This window comes from Myodes glareolus, chromosome 11 (assembly GCF_982192425.1).
Source record: "Myodes glareolus chromosome 11, mMyoGla1.1, whole genome shotgun sequence".
In the NCBI taxonomy this organism is placed as follows: domain Eukaryota; kingdom Metazoa; phylum Chordata; class Mammalia; order Rodentia; family Cricetidae; genus Myodes; species Myodes glareolus.
The window spans coordinates 71372238-71390322 of NC_142036.1; the positions used below are offsets into that span (position 1 = coordinate 71372238).

The window sequence follows — 18085 nt, forward strand, 5'->3', positions numbered from 1 at the left end:
CTTGGACATGGAGTCAATTTTGTCTATCATAGTATCCACTTGTTCAGATAACCCCTGATTTTCAATAATTTTAATCCTTTCAACTAGTTGTTCAATATTAGTCCGTAAAAATCGTATCTTTCTTAATGATAAAATATTGAAAAGAAAACTGAAACCTAGTAACAAGTAAATTAATATATTCCCATAGTCATATAAACCTTGCATGACATAATCCATTGTATTAATAAAGAAAACAGTAAAATTGGCGTTGGAAACAAAAACTGCCATATTACCTCTTGTCTAGTTGGTGGCGCTGTTGCCAAGTTGCGACTAGAACCACTGCAAAGGTGACTTAAACAGGTCCTGTTTCAGTGTCTGCCTTAGTATTTGTTAAAAACTAGGAAATATAAGTTGCTCAAGAAAGAAAGTTTAATTAAATCAATTCCATACACGGAACCAGAAACCCAGAATCCAGGGGTAGAAAAGAGCAACCCGGAAGCCGCGTATGCCTCCACGTGACCGAGTCGTTCTGATTCACGCCACTAAAGCGCCGCACTTACAAGGGAAATTTGAAAACAACTCAGAAAAGAGCAAACCAGGCAGGCAGAGACTGTCCCGAGCCTGTGGAGCTTGGGAGGCGTGGGGTTTAACTGAACTGCTGGCTCCACACACAGGGCACAGGCCGCAGCTGAGGGAGGTCTCGTGACTAGCCGAGCTGGTAGCAAGCAGTTGAGTGGGGGGGAAGGGGGGGTTCTACAACCAAACGTGGGGCGCCAGATGAAGGCGTAAGTCACAGACAATCCCACACCAGTTTGGAATTATGATTAATATAATGGTTATTTATTCAAAGGGGAAAAAACTTACAGATTACCGTCCCAGACAATAGCCCCTCCGCGCGAACAGGAAAGGAGTCCAGGGGCCGGAAATGGAGCCGGAAGACAAAGAGAGAGTGGAGGACAGCCGCTGCTTTTTTTAAAGGGAGAGACCACGCCCCAATGGGCTGGTAACTCAGCGGCGATTGGCTGAAGGAGCTGAAGGAACTCCCACAGCACTCTGGGACCATGAGAACACAGCGAGAAGTCAGAAAGAGGGTTCCTCACCAGGAGCCAAAATGGCCCCCAGAGGCTCACATATTTGAATGTTTAGTCAGGGGGAGCAGCACTACTTGAGAGGGATGAGGAACTGTTGGCCGGGGTGACTGTGATCATATTACCTGATACCTCTTCACCATCTGGTGCCTAAGTTAATTGTTGTGTATGAAAAATCTTTGAGGTCTAGGCCCATCGCCTATCACAAGCCCTCTGAAAGTGTGAACCATTGCTAGTAGAAGCCTAGTGGCAAATCTGTGCTCAGCTAAAATAGTATAACAAAATACACATGCACTTGGTCTTCAAGACTATTACATTAAAAACAGGAACAATGATGGATATACATTTTGATTTCCTATGAACTGAATGCTTCATACACTTCATCTCTGATCCCCTGGCATTAGCAAAGCAGCCTCCGCTGCTCACTTCAGTTCTTTCCTCTCTGCTGTCTCTAAATGTCAGAGAAAAAACACTAAAATGACAGGGTTTTTGTTTTTGTTTTTGTTTTGTTTTGTTTTGTTGGCTTATGGTTTAGGGTACAGGCCACTGTGGCAGGAAAGGCATACCAAGAACATCTTTCTCACATCTGTATGGATCGGAGAGCAGAGAATGCAGATGTTCCCCCCTTTTTCCTTCAGTCCTGGACTCCAGCTCATGAGGTGGTGCTGTCCACGTTCAAGGCAGCGGTCAGCCTTCTCCATTAAACCTCTCTGCAAACCCCCTTACAGACCCGCCCACATATGCACCTCGTTAACCGCCTGTCTGCTTCTTAGCAATCAAACTGACATCAAAATTCAGCATCACGTATTTTGGAAAAATGATTTCTTCAAAGGGTAAGCTCGTTATAAGGTGACGGTAGAGGTTCGAGTCCATCTTTGCCAGGTTCTTTCCGTCCGACCAGTCTTTTCAAACCAGCCAGTTCCCTGCTAGTCCCGAATTTCATCCTCACTTTTGACATAGAGTGGGCGCCAACCTGAGTGTTGGAAACTCAGGTTTTGAAGTTAGGCAGTCTGGAGTCAAAGGACATCTCTGTCATTTGTCGCGTGGAGCACGTTAGACACTAAATCTGGGTCTCGGCTCTTCCACACTGTGAAATGAACTGGATGACAAGAACGGCTCGTCTTGATGACTTAGTGAGCTCACACCCGGAAAGCACCTGGCACACAGCTTCTCCGAATGATGTATGAGCTGCTGTTATCCTCGCTGATGGTGGATGAAACCAAGGCAACCTAGTGAAAGAACCGGAGCAACCCATCAGGTTTCGTGTTTCTCAGTCAGTTTTCTACGGAGTCATATATAGTCATACGCCACTTGATGATGGAGGTACATTCTGAGAAATACATTGGTGAGTGATTTCATTGCTCAGAGGTCACAGAATATATGGACGCAAGACCAAATGCTACGGCCTCCTACCTATTTAAACTATGTAGTATGTAGATATAGCATGACCTCTTGCTTATAGGGTCCTGGTACAGAGAGTAACATGAGACAAATTAAGCACAGGTGAAAATAATGTGACAATAATGAGATAGTCAACAGGTGTGCGTGGATGCTTCTGGGTAACACAGCTCCTGAAGAAGCTTCATAGAAAATGGCTTTTGGTAAGTTGGAGCACATGCTAATACAACTGCAAAACCATAGTGTAATAAATATATAACCCAGCAACAGGGTCATTTGTCATCAAGTTCTATGGACTATGTGTAATCAAGTGTGCTTCCTGCTCATTCTACAGCAAGCATGGTGGAGCTTACACACTAACATTAGCACAAGGCTTAGAGTCACAGCAGCTACAGAAACACCGGGACTACTAGGGTTTCTCTGCTAAGACAAAGTTCTGCACAGTTCTGTGAGCTTGGGTAGTCTCAATACCGAGCCCTTCACACTGGTACCTGAGTACCTAGCTGCCAAAACGGAGCTCTGTTCCTTCACACTGCCCCTCTTCGCATCCCTTCAGCCTCACTCAATATCAAAAGGTGATTTCAGCTCCTTCTGGCCCAGGGCAGCCTCCACAGTCAGCAACACCCCAGGGGCCAGTGAGATAGCTCAGCAGGTAAAGGCACTAGCCATCAAGAGTGACGACCTACATTTGACCCCCAGTACCAAGAAGATGGAAGGAGAGAGCCGATTCTATCAAGTTATCGCTGAGCTTCACACGCACACCGTGACACACACACTTACACACACGCACACCGTGACACACACACTTACACACAGACAGACGCGTAAAATGTAATCGACTTTTTAAAAAAGGATGCTCCAGGACAGAGCCTTTGCTCCCTGCCTGGCTATGAGTCTGCGCATACTGCTGTCATAGAAATATCATTTGCATCACTTTTATCATTTATTATTTTTATATTTTATTTGTTATTTTTCTTATCAAATGGTATTTTCTGTACCAGGTTTTTCTCTTTTTGGCCATCAACCCCCTCCCAAATTATGACACGGAGATTTATTATTAGTTTTGAATGCTCCGCCTAGTTTAGGCTCACTTCTGGCTAGCTCTTTTAACTTAACCTGTATCCTTTGTCTACCTTATGCCTGGAGCTTCTTACTTTTCTTTCCTTCTGTGTCTCTTATTTCACTGCTTTTCACTTCTGCTGGCTGGCAGCAGACTCCCTTCTTGCCTGGGGCATGTCCTTTATTCTCTCTTCTCTTGCTCCCTTTTCTCTAGTCAAGCCTAGATTTCTTCTCCTATTTATTCTCTCTGCCTGACAACCCCACCTGTCCCTCTCCTGCCTCGCTACTGCCCATGTGGCTTTTTATTAGACCACTCAAGTGCTGTAGGAAGTCTAGGTGAGCCATCTTTATATAATTAAACACACATCCTTACATGGTTAAGCAACTGCAGCATAAACAAAAGTGACACACCTTTACACAGTTAAGGTAATATCCTGACCCGTAAATAAATATGCCACAGCCATTTTCTTTTTTAATAGTTATTTATTTTTTTTAAAAAAAAACACCTTATTATAAAGAACTTGCAAATAAGAAAACACCTAGTAAAATTTGTTTTGTTTTATTTTGTTTTTTGAGACAGGGGTTCTCTGTGTAGTTTTGGTGTCTGTCCTGGACCTAGTTCTTAAAGACCAGGTTAACCTCAAACTCTCAGAGATCCACCTGCCTCTGCCTCCCGACTGCTGGGATTAAAGGCGTGCGCCGCCACCACCCAGCTTCACAAAGTGAAATTAACCAGACCCAATTCTATACATCCCAGTGAACTTCCACAGTCAGAGCAACCTTTCTGAAGCGGTGGGGATTTATAATGGATTCTGACCTTTCACTTGTAAATATAATGTTATGCACTTGCATGCCACAGAAAAGAAAAATCCATGTTAGAGTTACAACTAGAAAAGTGACGAGCCTTTTATCCTTTCACGACTAATGCCCATGACCTGCATTTATTCCTTTCTCATCACCTGATATTTACCCTTTACTTTTCTCCTTTCTATATGTTATATTATGCCCACATGTACATTTGTTTGCATGTGTACATATACACATAGACTATATGTTATGCGCCATATGAAGGAGAACATGACCATTTTTTCTTCTGAGATTGTGTGACCTTGCTTAATATCATACATTCTAAATCCATCCATTTCCTTGCAAGCTTTTTATTTCATCTTTTTTTATATATAGTTGACTAGTATTCCATGCTATATCTGTACCAGATTTTCATTATCCACTCCTCTGCTGATGGACGGCTAGGCTGGCTCCATTTCCTTGCTCTCGTGAATAGGGCAATGACAAACAAGCAGATAAAAACATCTCTATGATGGAGTATAGAGTTCGCTGAGGCTAAACGATGTTTTCATTTTATTTTGCCGCTAATTCTTGGTCAGGTTCTGAACAAACCCACCACAGGTGAAAATCCTCCTGGTAAGAATCCTTGCCCACCCAACACTGATTACTACAGCCCTGACAATGAAAAGAGTGCTCACTCACGCCCGTCTCCTGCGGCTCGTGGACCAAAGCAGTAGTCCTCGAGTTAAATCGTTTAAACAAGAAGCCATTGAGGATTGATGGAACTATTATTTTCCCTCTCTAATCAAGCCTCTAACCTACACTTTTACATAAAAGATGGAGCTCGAAGATCCGAATTTCATGCCAAATCTTGCTCCCCCATATGGCAGAAGGACTGTTGCCATACAGGACAGCTGCTAAACTCTGCTTCAATCTGACATGGAGCACTTGCTGCCCAGAGGGTGTCAGCTCCGAGGTGTTCAGGCCTCCATCTCTCCCTTGCTGCCTGCCTATTAGGCTTGGGAGCAGGCGGGCAGCATAATGCCCGGCATCTCCAGGCTCCCCGAGGGCAGCCCCTCCTCAGGGTGGAGCGTCTGTCATATGGCTACCAGGCATCTGCTTTTAAGCAGGTTTTTGTTGAGGGGTGAGACGGTGCCAGTATTGTAGTGTCCCCCCCCCAGGGGGACTTTTATAGTAAATGATGAGGGCAGATGAAGCCAGCGAAGACCTGAATCATTCTTGGCTAAAATGGGTTGTTTGGAGCCAGAATCTCAAACCTCAGACACTAGAGCTCCCCCTCAGTGTTAAAGCACCCGAGGGAAGGCTGAGCTGTCTTTTAGAGTTCATATCCTTGCCCCCTTACACACACACAGACACTCACATCCTCTCTCCATGCATTCATTCACGTTCTGCAATCTCCAGTTGGCCTAATTTCTTTCCCATTTGCTCTGTCCCTGTCCTTGTAGTTATGTTGAAACATCCCATCCTTCTAACTCAGGGTGACGAAAGCCACTGTTTTCAACCATCTCAGAACAGGCTCACCAATAATACTACAGCCAAAAATGTTCTTTCTCCCCTCTGTCCCAGAAGGGATTGGAGCTAGAGACACCAGCAGCCTGGCAAACATAAGAGTAGAAATCTGGGTGAGAATGAGATTATTCAATAAATAAACCAAGAAAGAGAGGGAAAGGAGACAGAAGGAAGCCAGAGAAGAGGGCTACAAGGTGGGAGATATGCTCATTAATTAAGCATCTGCTGTGAACCAAACCTTACAAGATGACAGTAGGGTATGTATAATCCCCATAACAGCCCCGTAACAGAGGCATCCTCCATTCAAGGTAACCTGCCTGGTATTACATCATCACTACTAAGTATGACCCCAGACCGAGGTTCACAGTTATTGTTCAACATCTCTCTTTTAAATGCATTGCTCTGCCTCCCTAAAATATAAATGACTGTGCTCAAGCCCAGTCTCTAAGAAACGGATGTGATTAAGGATATGCTGCACTTTCACCTTAGAAGACGCTGGGCGACGGGTTTGGGGAACCTGTACTGCCGTTGCAGCTCTCTGACGCCAAATCTGTTTCTGAATAAACAGACTTTAAAAAGGAATGTAACTGCGTTTCACATGGTGCATAACCTGGATTAGGGATGATTGAAGTGGACTGAGGGCCAAGGGACTCAACGAGCAGTGAGCAGACTCAATAGGATTTACCCACTGCCCTTTGACCTCAGATGCTAATAAGCCCAGAAAGTCCTTCTCAGTAAAATGAAGTACTTTAAAAATTGCTCCCGTTTTAAGATATTTCCCAGAAAAAAAAATCTGCTAATGGGACTACTTTAAGCATTGTATCAAAAATTGCTATTATTCTTAAGGTCACACATGTGTAGTCTTATCTCTGGGATTTATGCCCAGGGCTTCCATTCCTATTATGAGCCCTAAATAAAGTATTTTTAGTCTTTCAGACAATGCTATGGCTTGAATGTACATGTTATCCCAAGAGTCAGTGTGATAGCATTACTGATGGGTTGGGTTGCCAGAGGGGTAGATAAGAGTGAGTGGGGCCGAGCATTCTAACGGCTGCTATCACTTTCTATGACATTCTGCACGAACTCTTCCAGCTGGAATCCCTGACGCTCACGGCTTCTGTCCGTGTGGGATCCTATTTTCTGGTTCCATTCGTCAGCTTCTCCTAGAGATCGGAACGTTGGGTCTGCACGGCACCTTAGGAGCGATTTAATAAGAGCATACCCGACCCCCAACCATTGTGTTGAGACTGAAGAAAGTTGCTTTAATTTGCCTTTAGTCTTGCTAAGCGAAAAGTCGATGATGTTGTCCTTGAGATTAATAGCACGCTAGCACGAACAGCCTCGGAGGGCTGCGCTATAAATATTTCACAGCGTGGCAACTCAGGGGGCGGTGGAACTTACCTGAAAGAGTTATGATGCCATGAACTAGTTTTCTCCCGGTGTGGAGACCTCACCACATGGAATATTACTATTTCCAGTATTTTCTGTTACTGAAATGAGCTAAAGAATACAGAAAGTACCTCTGAACTTTATCTTAAAGTGGATCATTTTAATACGGTATTAGAAGAAACTGTTTTAGGAATTCCCAAATCTCCATAGCTTAGCACATTAACGTATTTCTTACCCAAATCAAAGGTCAATGAACATTATCCAAAAGACTACCCGCGACTATTCAGTCCCCAGATCGCTCCATCTGTAACTGTGACCTGCTTTGGGTCTTTGGGTCTTCGTTCAGAAATGGAGCAGAGTGGGGCTTCTCCGTAGTACGTTTCTACAGGTCCGGCCCACGGGGCTTCTCTGTGGGACGTTTCTACTGGTCGGGCCCGGGGCAAGGGGCATCTCCCTCTCACATTTAACTAGCACCAGGCAGTCTTAGGAAGAGGTGCGCTATAATGACGACCAGGGCGGCGTGGACTGAGGTCCAACCGTGTGCCCGTGAAGGCCAGCACACAGACGCGAGTGTGTCAGTAGCTCCGCCATGCACACAAACTTCTTGACTTGAAAACACCAAGTCCAGGGTATTTATCTAAGTTCAGGTTCTATGGCATAACTTAGCACATTGAAATACAGAATCGCTCCTTCTTGAATAAGACACACGCGCGTGCGCACACACACACACAGAGAGACACGTTTTTTTAAAAAAAATGGCTTTATAATGATATAGAAAAATCACTGAAATTAAGCAATCAAGATGTGCAAAATGTGCTTATTAAATAATCAAAGTCAAAAAAAATGTACTACAAGGTAAAGAAAGTTGAATGCTTAGGCCTCATTCAGAGAAAAGTATCTTCAGATACCCACTTTGGCCTTTCCTGCCCCGCCCCCATCTCTTTTAATGTCAGTAGAATCACCCTGAGTAGAGTTCAGTGAATTGGGCCGTAGAACTACACAGCTCAACTCTGTTCCACCTCTGACAAGCTCTGGAGCTTGGAGGCATAAGGGACCTTTCCAGCAGAATTTCCTGTCTTCTGTGACTCTGCTGCCACAGTGCAGCCACCAAACAAGAACCCGATGCCCGCATTCCTGTGTGATTAGCTGCCCTGACTCGCTCTGCTATGCCACCTTTGCATTAATAAGGTCTTTGTTCTCTATCTTGTCTCCTTCTTTGGGAATCTCACGAGTCTTTCCTACTATGGGGGGCTTCAGGGTTACCAGAAGAGCAGCAAAAAGCAGTTCTTTTTCATAATCCAAACACCTAGGAGCAGAGAATGGTTGCCAGGAAGAAGGTGTTTCTCCCCCAAATAAAGTCATTGGCCCTGATGATCACTAAGATGGCAGGTCTGGGATTGTCCCTAATAAGGGCCCAGGGTAGGAGCGCCTCCCTCCCAGCACACCCCACCCTAAAGATTAAAGCCTCTCTGTTCCTTGTGTTTCCTAATGATTACCCAAAGCACAATGGCTAGGAAAGACAGGGAGGGGAGGTAAGGGAGAGGGGAGGCCAGCCAGCAGGTCAGCCTGGAAGCAGCCAGCAGAGAGGCTGGCAGGCCCTGAGCCTGCTGTCTTCCAACAAGGGTGTTTTACTGACCTGACCAGAATGACACACGAGAAGGCAGCAGCTGTGGCTGGAGCCAACCTTCCTAAAGCCTTCTTAGCTAATGAACTGGAAGGACCCAGAGGGAGTCGGGAAAGAATGAGTCCCCGGGGACATGCGGGAAGGGCTCGCCATCCATGAATTTTCCATTTTTTAATTAGGCTTGATGGTTTGGTAAGGATAATACTCTTTGGGGAGAATATGGCCAATGTGTTTGGACTCAGTACTCCCCCTTGCTCATGCTGCCTGACATCTTTTGATAGAGCCAAAGAAAAAAAATATTTTATGTATTTTTATTATAAAAGGAATATTCTATAATTATTAAAAAATCAAAACATTTAAGGTATAAAATATAAAGAAAATGTACCCTATATAACAATTGTTTTATTTGGCTCATTTTCGATACTCAAGACCACTCACATGAGCTATTTATACATATATGTAGATATTTAAGACAAAATGGCTGTATTATATACTTTCTTACAACTTGTGTTTTAATTATTATTGCTACTTGATAAATATACTTTATTTACTCAAATAGCTAAAAATAACATTTTGTCCTATGCATGTGTTTGTTTAGCATTATTACATACTACTCAAACTATGTTAGTAAAATAAAATTCTTGACAGAAGGATTACTAGATCAAGAGATTATATATTAGTATGTATTTATGTTCGAATTTAATGGGCATTTTTAAATTATGACTTTATATTTGTTAATTATAAGTATGCTTCCAAAACAAGTCTAGGGCAAGTTACTTGAATGATATGCCCATTAAATAAAATAAAGCCATCAGAAGAATTCTTCCCTGTATGAGTTTCACATCCGGACATGTGGCTAAGGAAACAGCTGGTTAACCAAGAGAATCCATCCAAAATAAACAAAGCATAAATGTCTATATGAGCAAATTTGTACACTGTTTTATATTTAATTTCATATTCAGAAAATTATTTTTAAATTGTACAATATCTAGTTCTTTGAAAGTAAAAAAAAAAACTTGTTTCTTATGTTTTTATTTTAAAAATAAGTACTAGGTAGCTTATAAACCAGAAATAGGAGCGAGAGAGATAGGGGGCTGGGGAAGTGACTCAGTTGGTAAAGTACCTGCTATGCATGTATGAGGGCCAGTACGCAAGACGCACATGTTAGCAGGGTGGAGCCAGGCTGGCAGCACATGCCTGAGACCAGCACTTGGCTGATGGAACAGATGGCTATCTGAAGCTCTCTGGACAGCCAGCCAGGTCAATGACTTTCAGGTTCAGCGAGAGACCCTGTTTCAAAAGAAATAAAAGGTAGAGAGTGACAGAAGCCGACACTCTAGTCACACATGTGCACATGCTAGCTCATACATGCACTTGAGCACATGCCCACACAAGCTCATATATGCACCACACACACACACACGTGTGTACATGCACACGCTAGTTTATACATGTGCCATACACATACATGCACATGAGCACATGCACGTGCTATCTCATATATACACCAAAGACACATGCATATGTGCATACACCACACACATGCCCACACAAGCTCATATATACACTACACACATACATTAACAAACAAAAAGGTAAAACTAAGAGATAGAACTAAATCTATAAGAAAAGAAGGCAACCTCCACCGCCACCATCTCATGGCATGATAAGGAACGAGGACAGTACACAGCCCGACACACTTCCTTTGTGTGGGGGTGGATAGATGTCCGTGGCCTGGCCACTGAAGAAGGATGTCAGGGATGGTTCTGTCTTCACATTATTACAGATGGAGAAAAGAAATGAGGAGAGCTGACCCAAGTTGCTGCTTCTTGAAACCACAATTCTGCAGCTCACAGAAAATCAGCTGTTTGCCTCCCTAACCTTCCTCAGCAATGGGGAACGCTGTAGGACTGTTAAACATTATGTATGTGGTTCCTGTCACTGAAGACAAAGAAACAAGTCTGGGAAGTTATGCATATAAATCACCCACATCTCAGCAAAGCAAAGGAAAAGGAAGCAAAAGAAACCACCTGACAAAAACTGGAAATAATGATTGTCAACCAGCCCTTTCTTCTTCTCTATTCTGATGCCAGAAATGAAGTCTTGAAGTACTTAATGCATGTTCATTGCCTACTTTAATGTTAGATTTATAATCTTGTGTGCTGAAAAGTTCACATGGCTCAACAGAACCATGCCTGACAACCTGAGTTCAAACCCCGAAACCCATGTGGCTCCACGCACGAGCCACACAAGCATGTGCACACACATAAACAAATAATTGAACTAATGTAATTAATTTTAGACTCAAATGTAAGGAGGAAATTTTAAAAGTAGCTTAGACTCCAAGTTCATCAGTTACTGGAATCTAAGAAAGATTCAACTGACCATAAAGAAAGACCAGAGACAGCAAACTCTGAACAAGTTCAGCCTGTCCTTGGTGGATTCATGAGAGCCATGAATTTACAGAGTTTACAACACTGTAACAAAACACCTGAGGCAAATAAAGCTAAAAACAGAAAGGAAGGAAAGAAGGGAAGGAGGGAGGGAGGGTGGAAGGGAGGGAGGGAGGGAAGGAAGGAAGGAAGGAAGGAAGGAAGGAAGGAAGGAAGGAAGGATGGAAGAGTTCTTTTAGTTCAGAGTTTTGCAGTTTCCAGTCCCTGGTTACTTGGTCCAGTGGCTCTCAGGCCTGCACGGAGGCAGTAAACACATCATGGTGAAAACACACAGCAGGGAAAGGGTATTTAGATCACAGCAGCCAGGAAGCAAAGAGAAAAAGGAAGTGGCCAGGACCTAACATAATCTTTAAAGGTATGTCTTCCAGTGATCGGTTTTCTCCCATTAGACCCCACCTATACATATACAGGCATATGTGTGCATATGTATGCACATATGTATATGAAGGTATTTGTTACAAGGACTGGTCTTTAAGTTGCTGTGGTAGGGAGATATGTACATATTTTTCAGGTAAAGCCCTGACTGATATAACAAACATAGACTTAAAGTATACTGATTATTTTCTTCCCTTTATCATTTCAAATGCCACTGCCTTCATTAACATGGAGAAGCATAAGAGATAATGATGTGGGATTCCCCTCTGTATGCTGTGAATATGTTTTACTACCATTGGTTAATAAAGAAGCTGCTTTGAGCCTAGGACAGGGCAGAATATAGCCAGACTGGAAGAGACGGGGTGGGGGGGTAAGCAGAGTCGGAGAGATGCCATGTAGCCATAGAAGAAGACAGACACTCAGTAACCTTACCGGCAAACCACGAGCTTTGTGGTAAAATATAAAATAATAGGAGTGGGTTAATTTAAGATGTAAGAGCTAACTAGGAATACGCATAAGCTAATAGGCCAAGCAGTATTTTAATTAGTACAGTTTCTATATGATTATTTCGGGTCTGGGGTCGGGAAACAAACAAGCAGCCTCAGCCTACAGGACAAAAGTTAAACAAGGGGCTATGGGGGTGGCTCAGTTGGTAAAGTGTCTACTGTAAAACATGAGAACCTGAGTTGAGATCTCCAGCACCCACAGAAAATTCAGGCATGGAGGGATACACACACAATCCTAGTGCCGGGAGACAGAAACGGGAGGCTGTCTGGAACCCTGGCCAGCCAGCCTGGTCAACTAGGGAGCTTCCTGTTCAGTGAGAGACCCTGTCTCAAGTATAAGTCACAGATCACCAGAGAAGATTCACAAAATCAACCTCTGGCATCCACACACATGTGCACAAGCATGAACACACACCACATAAGCCAACACATAAAAAATAAACATCCCCCCTCCCTTAGTTAATTAGGTCATGACCAGTCCCCTACATTGGGGCAACAGCGGAAGATAAAATACATCCAAAAGATTTTTCCTACAATATGATGCAACTGTCAGAGGTCCACTGTCCCCGTGAGAGGTTGCACCTGCCCAGCCCTGGAAGAAAAATCTCCTTTCTTGATCTTATAATTGTAATTTTACATATTTACAAGGTACCATGTGACATTTCAATACCTGGATACAATATATAAAGATGAGATCAGGGAAGTTGGCATATCGATGACCTCAAACATTTATTATTGCTGAGAACGCCCACAATTCTCTCTAGTAACTACTTTGAAATACTTTGTTCTTTTCAGTCATAGTTATCCTTCTGTGCAAAAGAATATTAGGAGTTATTCCATCCTGTCTCTGTGTCCATCCCTCCCCACACCCTTCCCCTCAGTCTCTGATAACCAATATTCTAATCTCTGCTTCTTTGAGACCGATTTTTTTAAGATTTATTTATTATGTATACCGTATTATGTCTGCCTACAGGCCAGAAGAGGGCACCAAATCTCATTACAGATGGTTGTGAGCCACCATGTGGTTTCTGGGAACTGAACTCAGGGCCTTTGGAAGAGCAGGCAGTGCTCTTAACCACTGAGCCATCTCTCCAGCCCCTTGAGACCAGTTTTTAAATGAACACATGCAGTATTATTTTTCTGCACCTGGCCTGTTACATTCCAGTTCCATCCCTGTTCGAAAACTGACATAACTCTTTTCTTTAAGGATTACCCATGTTTCACTGCATGCACATACATGATCACATAATGTGTGTCATATTTTTTTAGATATTCACATGTTAATCGACAACTAGGCTGACTGCACAGCTGAGCTGCTGCTTGGTGCTGCAATAAACAGCAAGTGTCTCTTCCAATTATTTACTTTCATTCTTTCGACCAGACACCCAGTAGAGACACTGCTGGGAAGACTACATTGTCTTCCAGAGTGGATGATGGATTATCTTGTGTTCCCCTCAAGAAGCACATCATGATCCGCCCCAGGGCAATCACAGTTACTAATTCATTGACTGTCTGACAGTGACTTGTAGAGGAAGAGGCATGTGCTGTGATTCTGGAAAGAAAAACAGTACTAAAGAGGCATAAGGAAAAATTCCCCTCTTCTTTAACAAGTACCCAAAGAAAAACAGCCCCAATTGCTAGACTTTATATATTGTTGATGGAAGAGATGATACCTGGAGTCCTTATGTCAGGCAGTATAATTCCCCTAAAGACATCCTCATCCTAATCGTCAGGATCTGCAACTATAATATATTAGGTAGGAGGATTAAGAGATGAGTCAGTGGGTAAGAGACCTATCTGTGCAAGCATGGGGACCTGGGTTCAAATCTCTAGCACCCAAGTAAGAAGCCAGGCTTATAACTACCAGTATTGAGGGAGGTGGAGGCAAGAGAATCACTGAGACTTGGTGGTTGCCAACATAGCTCCAGAGTCAGTAAGATATCCTGTCTCCAAGGAACAAGGCAGAAAGTGACAGTGTAGGACTAATGTGGGATTCCCCTCTGTATGCTGTGATTGCCATTGGTTAACAGAGAAACTGCTTTGGGTCTATAGCAGGGCAGAATGGAGGGAGGCAGGGAAAACTAAACTGAATGCTGGGAGAAAGAAGGTGGAATCAGGAGAAGCCATGTATCCCCAACAGAAACAGACACAAGACAGAACCTTGCCGGTAAGACACAGCCACATGGCGATACACAGATTAACAGAAATGGGTTAAAGTAAGATGCAAGAGCTAGCCAATAAGAAGCTAAAGCTAATAGACTAAACAGTGGTTATTTCGGGGCTGAGCAGGTGGGAACAAACAAGCCGACTCATATGCACAGGACAGTCGGTACATATACACATCCTGTATATCCATATCTAGCTATCCAAAGTATACGTTAGGTCACAAGGAAAATGGGAATCCAGGTTGGAAATAGAATGGCTGTCGTTAACTATGTGACACTCAAACAGAAAGATCGCCTTGGTTTATTCAGGAAAGCCCGATATAACCACAAGTTTCTTAAAGGGAGGACGTGGTGAGATGACTCAGAGGGTAAAGATGCTTGTCGTCAAGCCCGACAACCTGAGTTTAATCCCCAGAACCCACATGGTGGAAAAGGGAATCAACCCCAGTAAGCTGTCCTCTGATCTCCATATATATGCCACAGCAGAGAGAGAGAGAGAGAGACAGAGACAGAGAGAGACAGAGAGAGAGAAGAGAGAGAGAGAGAGAGAGAGAGAGAGAGAGAGAGAGAGAAAGCATATTTTTAAAATTGGGCTTATTTTTATGTGTATGAGTCTTTGCATATATGTGCATGTACACGTGTGCATAGATATACATATACATATATGTATAGGTGCATATGCACATTGATGTATATGTGTGTTTAATGCCTAAGGAATGACACCAAAAGCTGCCCTGTGACCTCCATGTTTACCTGCACACACCTGGGTACCCTTCCTCCCCCTGACTCACACACAAAGAAATAGTAGAGAAGGGGCCAGCGGAGACAGATTAGCTTGGTGTCTTAAAAGGTCTCATTCAATCTCCACAAGTACAGTCTAGGACCTGTGGGCTACACAGCCTCCACTTGCCATGCAGGGGACAAACAGCAGAGAGAATGGAGCAGCTATGCCAAGGGACAGTAGAGAAAGAAGCAACAGGACATGACACACCTCACTCCACATTCCGCAGAGGCCTGGGGTTAGAGTGGCTCTGTGATAGGCCAGCGTGGCTGAACGAAACTGCTTTCCTGTGGATTTCAGTGAAGGCTGGACACGGACTCTTGCTCACAGGAGATTTAGTGTACAGGAATGATGTGGACAGATTTTGTTGCTCAGGACAGATTGCAATGACAACTTACTCTGCTTCTTGTAAGATTTGCCTTCAGTGGCTCCATTTCCTGTGTCAAACGTGCCTCGTTGAGAGAGGAAGAATTCTAAGAGCTACTTTTATCCACATACCATTTCAACCAGGAGATACGAGGCTTCACCGCCCCATCACCTGGAATCATTTTGCTTAGTGTACTCTGTCATTGAGTACACTAGCTTTGGTCTATACACAGTCTGGTCCCCAGCTGCCTTCCCCATAGTCTTATAAATAATCCTGGAGACCCTTCCATCTTTTAGAAATATGTTCACTGCATTGAGCAAGAACAGAATGAGAGCAAACATCTTAATGTACATCCCTTCCCTTGTTTATTTAAGCAGCTATTTCTGAAGATAAGGACAGACAAAAAGAAAGACTTTTACCAAAAAAAAAAAAAAAAGAAAAAGAAAAGAAACATCAGTTAGTTTGTCCTGGTAGTCAAAAGGGCTCCAAGGTAAAGCAAGGTAAAGAGCCATCTGTTCAACTACTCTTGTGAGCTCGGGCCACCATGCCAACTTCTCTCGTCATCTCTTCCACGTGACAAACATTTCTCCATCCTTTTCTCTTCCCTTCTCAGAAATGTGAATCATGAGGTTACAGAGAATGCCAGACTTGTTCCAACCTCGTCTCCTCACACTGCCATCTGCCTGGCACAAGCAGACACTCGACAATAGTTTTGCTGTTGTTGCATAAGCTTGTACAAGGCCTGCTTTGCCTCAGGAAATCCTAACCAGCCCTGGAAGATTGCAGCACAGCCAACCAGCATATCCGAGTCCATGCTGCAAATGCATTTCAGTCATGGCCTTGTGACACCTGAGAGTAAGAGCCAGAAGAAAGAGAGGGAACATGGTGGTCGCATCTTATCTAGCCCACAATTCCAACTCAAACTCTATGTGCTGCTGTTGAGAGGATCCAGCTGCCCTTCCTATTGCCCACATGATAGCTCACAGCCATCTGAAAAGGGAATTCCAAGAGTCCCAATGACTTCCAGCCTCTGTGGGTGCCAGGCACCCACATGGCACACAGGCAGCCAAGCACTCATATACACCAAATAAAATAAATAAACCTGTTCAGAAAGGAACTACAAACAATTGAACACTTTTAAAGCTGGCCACATTAGTCGTGTCAGTAACCAATCACTGTGATTCCTCTGTGCAGTGGGGGAAAGGAGCGATCATTTTGAGGTTAAGAACAGATTTCAAGGCTGAAGAAAGGAGAGGAGAGTGTAAGTTCATTTAGGAGCTGGATAGACAGCTAAGCAATTTGAACACTTCCAGAGAGTCCGGGTTCAGTTCCTGATACCCACATGGCAGCTCACACTGACTATAACTCCAGTCCCAGGGGATCTTATGTCTTCTTCCAGCCCTGCTGAGACAGCAGACACACACATGGTACACAGAAATGCATGCAGGCAAAAAATTCATGCACATAGAATGAAATTATTTTTTAATTTTTAAAGATCCATCACATTAAATAACACTCATCTTTTTAAGCCAAAAGCATCACCATGAACTCGTATTGCATTTTTACATTAAAATTCTTCCTGTATATGTCAAATATGGTCAAATGAAATCATGGTCGAATGAAAGCAATAAGCACCAATAGTGCCCAGGTACCAGGGCTTCTAAATTATTCCAGGCTTTCTGGAGATGTGGTGAGCCTGCTACGAAGAAAAAAAGTTGTCAAAACCTATAGGGCTGTACACATAGAACCCAGAAGCCAGCCTGAGCATTCCAACAGACCAAATAAGGAAAACAGAGAGCCTGGTAATGCTTGTATCTGCAATGGTTGCAGTGGATTAGAATATATTAGATTTGTTTAGACATGTGAATTCACAACAATCTCACAAGAAAGCATTGGTTGGCTGGATGTGGTAATCACCCCAGACCTGGGAAGCAGTGAGTTCAAGGTCAGCCTGAGCTACAGAGTGAATTCTAGTCTAGCCTGAGGTACAAAAATACTAAAAAAAATACAGACAAGCCCAGGTGATGCTGGCACATGCCTCCAATTCCAGAACTCAAGGAGGCAGAGGCAAGCGGAACTCTGTGAGTTCGAGGCCAGCCTGGTCTACAGAGTGAGTTTCAGGACAGCCAGAACTACACAGAGAAACCCTGTCTTGAAAGGAAAAAAAAATACAAACAGGCAAGCAAATAAAGAAGTGTTGATCATCACAAGCACCTTGTAGGTACTACTGACTAGTTTTACGTTGAACAAAGGGAGGAATCAAGCGTCCGCCTACCTTCCCTTTAGGATCTGTACCTCAGAGAGAGGGCAATAACTAAGGAGAAGCATTCCTTCAGCTGGAAAATACTGCGGCTAATACAGAAAGAAGTGAAAACAGGACACCCTCCCCTAGAATGCCTTAGAAATTAACAGGCCTAGAAAATTATCAGTAGCAGCCGTCAACGTCCTTAAAAGGGAGAAGACATCGCATACCTCCTGAAGAGACTGCACCGTGGGAAGTTCCCAGTCCGATCTGCCACTAAATTTACCTAACAACTTACACACACACACACACAAAATAGCTAATACCACGGAAATGCAGTAAG

The 18085-nt window shown here is 43.5% G+C and overlaps 1 long non-coding RNA gene across 1 annotated transcript in view; it reads right to left on the reverse strand.

The window, feature by feature from the left end:
• Nucleotides 1-870: 870 nt before the first annotated feature.
• Nucleotides 871-18085, reverse strand: part of LOC148120537 (uncharacterized) — a 31166-nt gene continuing 13951 nt past the window's right edge. The window contains exons 4-5 of the long non-coding RNA XR_015739334.1: nt 9977-10143; nt 871-2296 (exon numbers count right to left, since the gene is read on the reverse strand). This is a non-coding gene — a long non-coding RNA (uncharacterized LOC148120537). The remainder of the gene's footprint in view (nt 2297-9976; nt 10144-18085) is intronic.